Source organism: Vulpes vulpes, chromosome 3, assembly GCF_048418805.1.
Source record: "Vulpes vulpes isolate BD-2025 chromosome 3, VulVul3, whole genome shotgun sequence".
Classification (NCBI taxonomy): Eukaryota; Metazoa; Chordata; class Mammalia; order Carnivora; family Canidae; genus Vulpes; species Vulpes vulpes.
This window is the reverse complement of record NC_132782.1, coordinates 135,317,533-135,325,688: the sequence shown is the minus strand read 5'-3', so window position 1 is coordinate 135,325,688 and position 8,156 is coordinate 135,317,533.

The window sequence follows — 8,156 nt, the reverse complement described above, 5'->3', positions numbered from 1 at the left end:
GCTGGAATATACTAATTTATTGGCCATTAAAAAATAAAGAGGAAACTTTATTTGGATTACTCTGCTTTCTTGAAAACTTTTTTTTTCATAATTAAAAACATCTGGAAGGCATTTTAATATATCATAAACAAGAGGAAATCCAAAGCACGTGACTTCTAAGAAAATGATGCAAATAGAACTCCTTGCCAAAATTTACTGTAATCTGTTTTTCTTTTTTTTCCGGGGTGGGAGTTTGGAGGTGGGGGATTCAAGAAAGGAGGGCAAATGAGAATAACATTGAGAATTCTACAGAGAAAACAGTTATTTCAAAATTAGTCTACTGCTATTTTTGGCCAGCGTTAGAAGACATTACACATTGGCAGAGCCTCTGAAATATATTTGGTTTCTTTTTAAAAATTAGTCATTTTACTGGTAAATTTCTTTCTGAAATGGATAAATAATTAAATAAACACAAACTAAATTAGAAGATTAAAATAAAAAGTTGAACCAGAAAAGAGACATCTTCCAGGGTGAACTTGGGTAAAGAACAAGCTATTTGCTTAGTATTTTGTTCTTCCTTTCTATAGCCATTTTTTTTTTGGATAATAGTATAATAAGGTTACATGTAGCTCTACTAGATATCACCCAAAATTGATACCTGCAAACAATATTTCAAATGCTTTTCAATTTGTCTTTCATCAGGTAGGGCATAAGCTACCTAACGTTATAAATGATGTGTTTTGAGGACTTTCTTCCTTTGTTAACCCTGGAGAAATAAGATGTAATCACCAATCTCAAGAATTGAGTTCTCTTAGTATTGTGGGTAACATACCACACACACACACACACGCACGCACACGCGCATACACATACATCCACTCCCCTATAAAACAGACCTAAAAATATCAGCATGGCCAATGGTTGCCTTATTTAGCTTCTAATTCTTGGATGTACACTTAATAATTTCATGAAAATAACAATGTACCTGGTGCAAGCTATATTTTTAAGTATATAAATAGTTTATAAAAACTCATTGAACTGCTGTTAAGTCTGTAATTACACAAAGCATGTGAAAGAATCGGTGGTATTTTACAAGATGCAGGAACCTCTTATTTTCCTGGATAAATTCCAGATTAGGTATTATGGAAAAGCTGGTGAACTAAAGGAAGGCAAACCTATATTCAAATTGTAGTTTGGTACTCCATAGCCGTGACTTCTCTGACTTTCAAGTTCTTCACCTCTAAAACAGAAAATTGTTATCTATTTTTTTCTAAGAATTAAATGAGATAATATAAATGAAGAATCGGGCACAGTGTCTGGGATATAATAGGACATTGAGTGAGAGCTATTATTCTCCTTCTTGGTATTAGTTTATTATATCCAAAATATTCCATAAAAGAAACAGTTGCTGGCAAGACTTTTTGCCAGTTTGTTTACTGTTCTCCTTGTAGTTTTAGGGGGGCTCCTATTCTGCTTTGCCTCTTTCTGCCCAAGAAGTTAATCGTTTGATTGAGTGATTAATTCATCCCTTCCTTACATCCTACCATGTGGGTGTGGGCCCTGGCTCTATCCTTTTAGGCCCTGAGGCAGACATATTAGAACCCTTAGATGTGGTCCTGACATTTGAGGAGCTCTAGGTCTATGTAGGGAAACAATTAGCTACAGGACATCCATTCATTTAGCGCTAGACATTGTGAGAGATGCTGCAGATAAGAAATGAGTGAAACAAGCTTCCCACTTGGCCAGAGGACCTGGAGGTTGTGTCTGTCTCTCCAAGCACAGGTAGAGATATAAACAACTGGCCAGCTGAGAAAAAGGTCATCAGTGTCCACTGTGGGAATTGACGGGTGGGTCAGAGGTCAAGGTATATTTTAATGCAATGTGGAAGATTAAAATAAGATTTAAAAAATGAGAATTTAGGATCCTATTTATAAATATCTGTAAAAAAAAAAGATTTGTTTCTGAAAAAGACTTATTTATAAGTGAGCTAGGGAGCATATAAACTCCATTAGGAAATTTACATTTTCCAAATTGTTAGAGCTGGCTGTACAAATAGGGTTTAGGGGTGGGGGGACAAGATATTCAAAGAGGATGGGCACTGAAACCAGAGAGACATATTCCACCTCAATAACTTTCCAATATGAAGCATTGAACGAGTTATATGACCTTTCTCCTTTTTTTCTTTTTAAAGATTTTATTTATTTATTCAGGAGAGGCATAGAGAGAGAGGCAGAGACATAGTGGGAGAAGGAGGCTCCCACTGGGAGCCTGGAGTAGAACTCGATCCCAGTACCCCAGGATAACAACCTGAGCCAAAGGCAGACACTCAACCACTGAGCCACCTAGATGCCCCTAATATAACCTTTCTTTTCTTTGATTTCCTCATCTGCAAAATAGGAATAATATATATTCAGAGTTATTGTGAAGATTAGTGTTAATTTATATTAAGCATCTGGCAGACAGGTAGCACAATGAATAAATGGTCTATTATTATTTGCCATAACTATTACTCATCATTAAGAAGGCCAAAGGACTTATTTAATTTATAATTGCTTTCCTTACAATGAAAATATAATTCATATCATTAGACTTATGTGTTTTTCCTGTATTGGTAGTATGAACATTAGCTATTGTTTGGTCATTGGTCATAGAGACAAATTTCTACTATATTTTAAAAAATACCTTATCTACCGTGATATGTGTTGGAAGTTTTGATTATTTACCACTTTCCAAGAGATTTATTAAAATAAACATACAGTGTAACTCTTTCAAAGATGACAGCCAATATTTCATAAAATTTATGTTAAACTAGAAAAAATCATTTAAAATCCATATCTGAAGTAGATGATAATGGATTATATTCACCATTCTTCTGACTCCTCTGTCTTTAATAGAAACACAAAGCAATAGCTTGAGTAACACTCAACTACAGATTAGGTGAACAAGAGCAGACTTTTATTACCAAGGAAATCACAAGGCTAATTTGCATTGACTGGTTAAACAACAGCCTATCAACCATACTAACCAGAGAAAATAATACACAGAGACAGAAATGGAAGGGACTAGGCTAAGATAATGGTTTTGCTTTTTTACATTCATATTTTAGAGTCATGATATCTTGAAATAGGTTGTCAGATGGGTTAATGGGCCTTACTATTTCATTTTAACACTAAGTACAAAAAAAAATGTTTATGGAATCTACACTTTGAAACAAGCTTCCATAAGCTATAATCCAATAATTGTTAGCTACACAAGAGGCATTGAGAACATTAAAATCTTCTATGAGGGAGGTGAGTTTAGTAGACTAGAGCTTTCAACATAAATATTTCTATGGGGATATAATATAACAAAAATTAAAACAATCAACTGCAAGTACAATATTAATATTATAAAAACATATGCTGTATTAAGAGATGGTTATGAATAGGCAAAATAATATACTAGTCTATATATATATATAGAGAGAGAATATTAATAGCTGGTTTACCAATTCTGGTTTGGCCTGGCATGTTATCTATTACTTTCATGAGTTTCAGAAATTTCTTTTTCTCATTTTGGATCTTGGCCCATGGTGATATTCTTTAGATTGCAATATCTACTCACATGGTTTATCAATTTGTATTGTCAACCAGTCTGTGTACACACATTTTGAAGGGATATTTAGCTTTTGCTAGTGGAGCCATTTCCAGATCAGAGAGGAAAACAAAGGGGGAAACCTCTCAGTCTAATGTTAAGAAATAAACAAACAAAACAAAAGCAAGCAGACAAACCCCAAACTCCAGACTTAGAGCAAGGTAAATGTATTTAGAACAAGATAAATATGCCCAATGATCATTAACTATAACCTTATGCACTTAAGGATGTCAACCATCATCTAATAGATAAGTAAGGGTAAAAAATATTTAGAGATGTTATTTACACTGCCTATGTTAAAGTGTTACTGCTGTAGGAGGTCATCAGTAAATTTTAAAACAGTGCCCGATTACTCTTCCTCTGTGCTCAGTTACTGATGCTATCTGCCAAGCTATAGTCAAACTCTGTAAATAAATAAACCAATAAAGCCCTTGGGGAAAAGTCCTTAATCTACAACACAGTGATTTTGTAGCTTGAAAAAAAAACTTTGGAAAAATAAACTTTTGCAAGATAATGCTAAGAATGGTATTCATCCTTCCACTTATAGTGTTGAAAAAAACACAGGCTGTGTAGTTTATTAATTTAGTCGAATAATGTTGAGCCAAACTGGGTGCTGGTGTTATTCTAAAGAACAAAACAGACTTGGTCTCTGTCCTCATAGAGCTTATAGTCCAGTATAATATTTCCTTAAAATCCTTAATATCCTTCCTTTCACATCCAAGGAAGAAGGATATTCAAGCCATCATTCAAACATATCAACACTGCCTAGAATGTAAAGGGTGTGCATGGTGGGAAATGAGGATGGAGGGGTAGGAAATCTCAAGTCTTGGGCATAAATCCATCTGAGTGATAGTCCTCAATTTCCCAATGAGTAATATTACAAATGAGATAAGTTTCTAATTTCTCCCTGCATCACAATGTTGTAAAAAATGAGAAAGTACGCGATAATTTTTGAGATGAAATGTTCCATAAGTCCTAGGTGTTTTTATTCGTATCAATTTATTTGACACATTTTGGTTGTGTGCCCTTTAGATTCAAGAAGAAACTCACCATGGTCCTGCCCACTTAAAAAAAAAATAGAATGTAGTATATTCACTTACAAAAAGGCAGAGAATATTAATGATAATGTGGTTATAAAGGTAAAATGCTCAGAGATTGGGTCTTCAGATGATGGAAAAAGATACTTTCCACTTGAAAAGTGAGCATTGGGCTGAACCTTAACATATAGGTAAGATTTAGGTGTACAGAAATGGCAAAGGGGGAATTCAGGAGGAACAAAATAGGCACAGAGTCAACAAGGCTCCCTCATTTGGTCAGTGAGGTAATGTCATCCTCTGGGGATTCCTAAGTACTTATGATCTAGGCACAAACTAGGAGCTCTGCATCCTGAAGTATGTGATGTGCTGGAGAAGGCCTAGGGCCCAGATTATGGCTGATCTTGACTGAAAATTAATGACTCAATTTGGTAAGCAAGGAACATCACTGGTAACTTTTGACTAGGATCACAGCTGTTCTTTGGAAGACTAACTTTGCAGAATTTTGCTAAATTGGTTAGAGATAAGGGAAGGCCTGGGAGAAAAGTCTAGCAAGAAATTGGCCAGGAGCCATGAAAACAGTAAAGTTTGGAGTGATCCAAACATAAGAAGACTTGACAGTTGAATGGATTTAGGGTCTGAGGAAAAGAATTGCACCCACGTGTCAAGCTTAGGTGATTGGGAGAATGGTATGGCAATAATCACTAGTGTGCTAGACAATGTTCTCAGAAAGAGAAAAAAGGAAGGAAGGAGGAAGGAAGGAAGGAAGGAAGGAAGGAAGGAAGGAAGGAAGGAAGGAAGGAAGGAAGGAAAAAGGAAGAAAGAAAGAGAGAGAGGGAGGGAGGGAGGAAGGGAAAGCAAGTAAGCAAGCAAGCAAGAGGGAAAGAAAGAGGGGTGTCTGGGTAGGTTAAGTGTCCAACTCTTGATTTGGGCTCAGGTCATGATCTCAGGGTCAAGACTGAGGCCCCAAGTCAGGGTCCATGCTCAGCAGGGAGTCTGATGAGAGATTCTCTCTCTCTCTCCCTCTCCCTCTGCCTCTCACACTCATACACCCACTCTCTCTCTCTCTCAAATAAATAAATAAATCTTAAAAAAATAAAAATAAAAGAAAGAGAGAAAGGAGAGGAAAAGAAGACAATGCTGAAATCTGTAGCATTTGCCTTTATTTGTGGTGTACATGTCACACCATGGCCAACCTGGAGTTGGGAACAGCAGCATACAGTGAGCCTTCATAAGCTGGTAAAAGCCAGCTCCAGCATGTGACTGCCAATGATGGATATAGAGGAGCAAAGAGGAGACCTGAGACGAGAGGTGGGAGTTTCAGCTTTGGACACACTGAATTTGAAGTGAATAGCACAAGTACCGAATATTGTAGTCCAGTTGGAGGAGTCAGTGGGAGATCTATCATCTATGTGTCTATCTATCTATCTATCTATCTATCTATCTATCTATCTATCTATCATCTATCAAATATATAATGTATAAAATATATTTATAAATATACCATATAAATATATAAATATAACGTAACTATATTTAATATAAAATACGTATTAAATTATATATTATATATAAACATATTTAAGGGTTGTCTGCATAGAAGTTATATTAAAGGTGAATAAGATTACGTAGGTAGAGAATTCAACAGGAGAAAAAGCAGAGATAAGGACAGAATCTTAGAAAATAGTTGCATTTGGGAAGCAAGGGGCAGTAGAAAAGATACAGTCTGGAGAGGTAGGAGGCAAATCAGAAGAGGGCTCCATTCTAGAAACCAGGAAAAAAACATTTTAACAGAGCTTGATTAAAGTGCCAAGGGTGGTGGCCAGGGCAAGGATAATGAAATGGAAGTAAAGTCTTTGAGATGGGTCTCTTTAGGCCCCCAGGACTGCGGAGGAGATAGTTTCAGCAGAGCCGTGGGTGGGGAGAGAATTTTAGCAGTGCATGACTTCTCATTTTCCCAACATATTTGCCAGTGAAAGGAATGAGAAAAGATGAAAGGGTAGGATCCTTTCTTTTTTTGTTTTTTGAGCTATTATTATTTCAATGGAAATTTAGCTGCAACATAAGGAGAAAAACAAACTCTCATAAGTCTCACTAGTAGCAAAAATGGCTTTCCTCCAAAGCTAAAAGCTTGCAAGCCCCATCGGGGCTGACCCTTGGGCTGCCCATTATTTGCTGTGAGCCTCGTTTAGACAGCCCACTTGGGAGAAGGAAGATTCTCGTGGACAGCTGTGACCAAGCAAACAGAAGCAATGGAATGAGCGACATCAATCCCACGAAGAGGAAGAATATGTATGACAAAGCATTTGCTTTATGAAAAATATGGAGGTGGGGAAAACAAGGGAGGCAATGCCAAGAACAAATATCTGTAAAAGTACATTCTTGTAGAATGATTTGTGTTGTTCAGCCAATTTAAAGCTTAACGTAACAGAACTGTCCTCTGAACCCACACTTCTTTGCCAAGTTGTTCCCCGAGTTGAGTTGTTATTTTCTTGCCTGGAACAGAGGATTTGCTCATTTCCACATTTCCAGGTTCTACCAAAAATGTGAGGTCTAGCCCATCTCACTTCCTCCTTAATATCCTCTCTAACTGCCATTATTTCAAGGTGTCCAGGTCACCCCCACTGTGTTGTCTATACAATGCATAAGAAGGACAATAACTATTCATCACCTTTCCTAAACAGTGGACGTGTGTTGACATAATTCTTTCTACTCTTGCACTGTATTCAGATTATTTCCCATAGGCCACTGGTTCCTTACATTTGAGGAGCTATAAACCTCATCTTTTCCTTTTGTAAGCCTCTCTTTCCTATATAATGCATAATTATAGCCTGGTTAAAAAAATATTAACTGATGCTTGTTGAATTGGATTGAAATTTTAAAAACAAAAACAGAGAAATTTTCGTTGAAATCTTCCCGGGTAGTACTACATGGGAGCTATTGTGTAGCTGAAGATAAACTATAGTATATCTTTGTTTAAAAACACTTTGTTTTTAAAAGTAGGTTCTGGAGAAAAGGAATGGTTCCTCTAAAATGAATTTGGAAACAACTGGAAGATAAAAGTAATTTATCAATATCATCAGTTTCAACTATAACAGGGATAAGACTTTTTGAAATAAATTAATTGACCCTCCCCCTCTTCAGCCAGAGGCATCCATTACCTCAGGCAGGATTTGGATTATTAAAGCAGGAATACAAAGAGGAAAAAAAGGCATTGTTCAAGGAAAGTTGTTGTTTTTTATTTGTTATCAGTGTGTTGTGAGACAAAGGTTTTGTGAATCACGATTTGTGGCAAAAGAAAGGGAGTTTCTAAATTCGAAGAGCTACTTACGTATACAAATTAAACCACAGAGGTATGAAAAATACACTTTGGTATAGAGAGGAAAAAGAATTCGATGTAGGGAAAGCTCAATTTCAACTAAAAGAAAGCAAAAGGTGTAGCCCTGGCAGTGACTCTGAAGGAATTTGAGGGAAGGAGGCAGGAATCAAAAATTAAATGTCCTGGCTTTC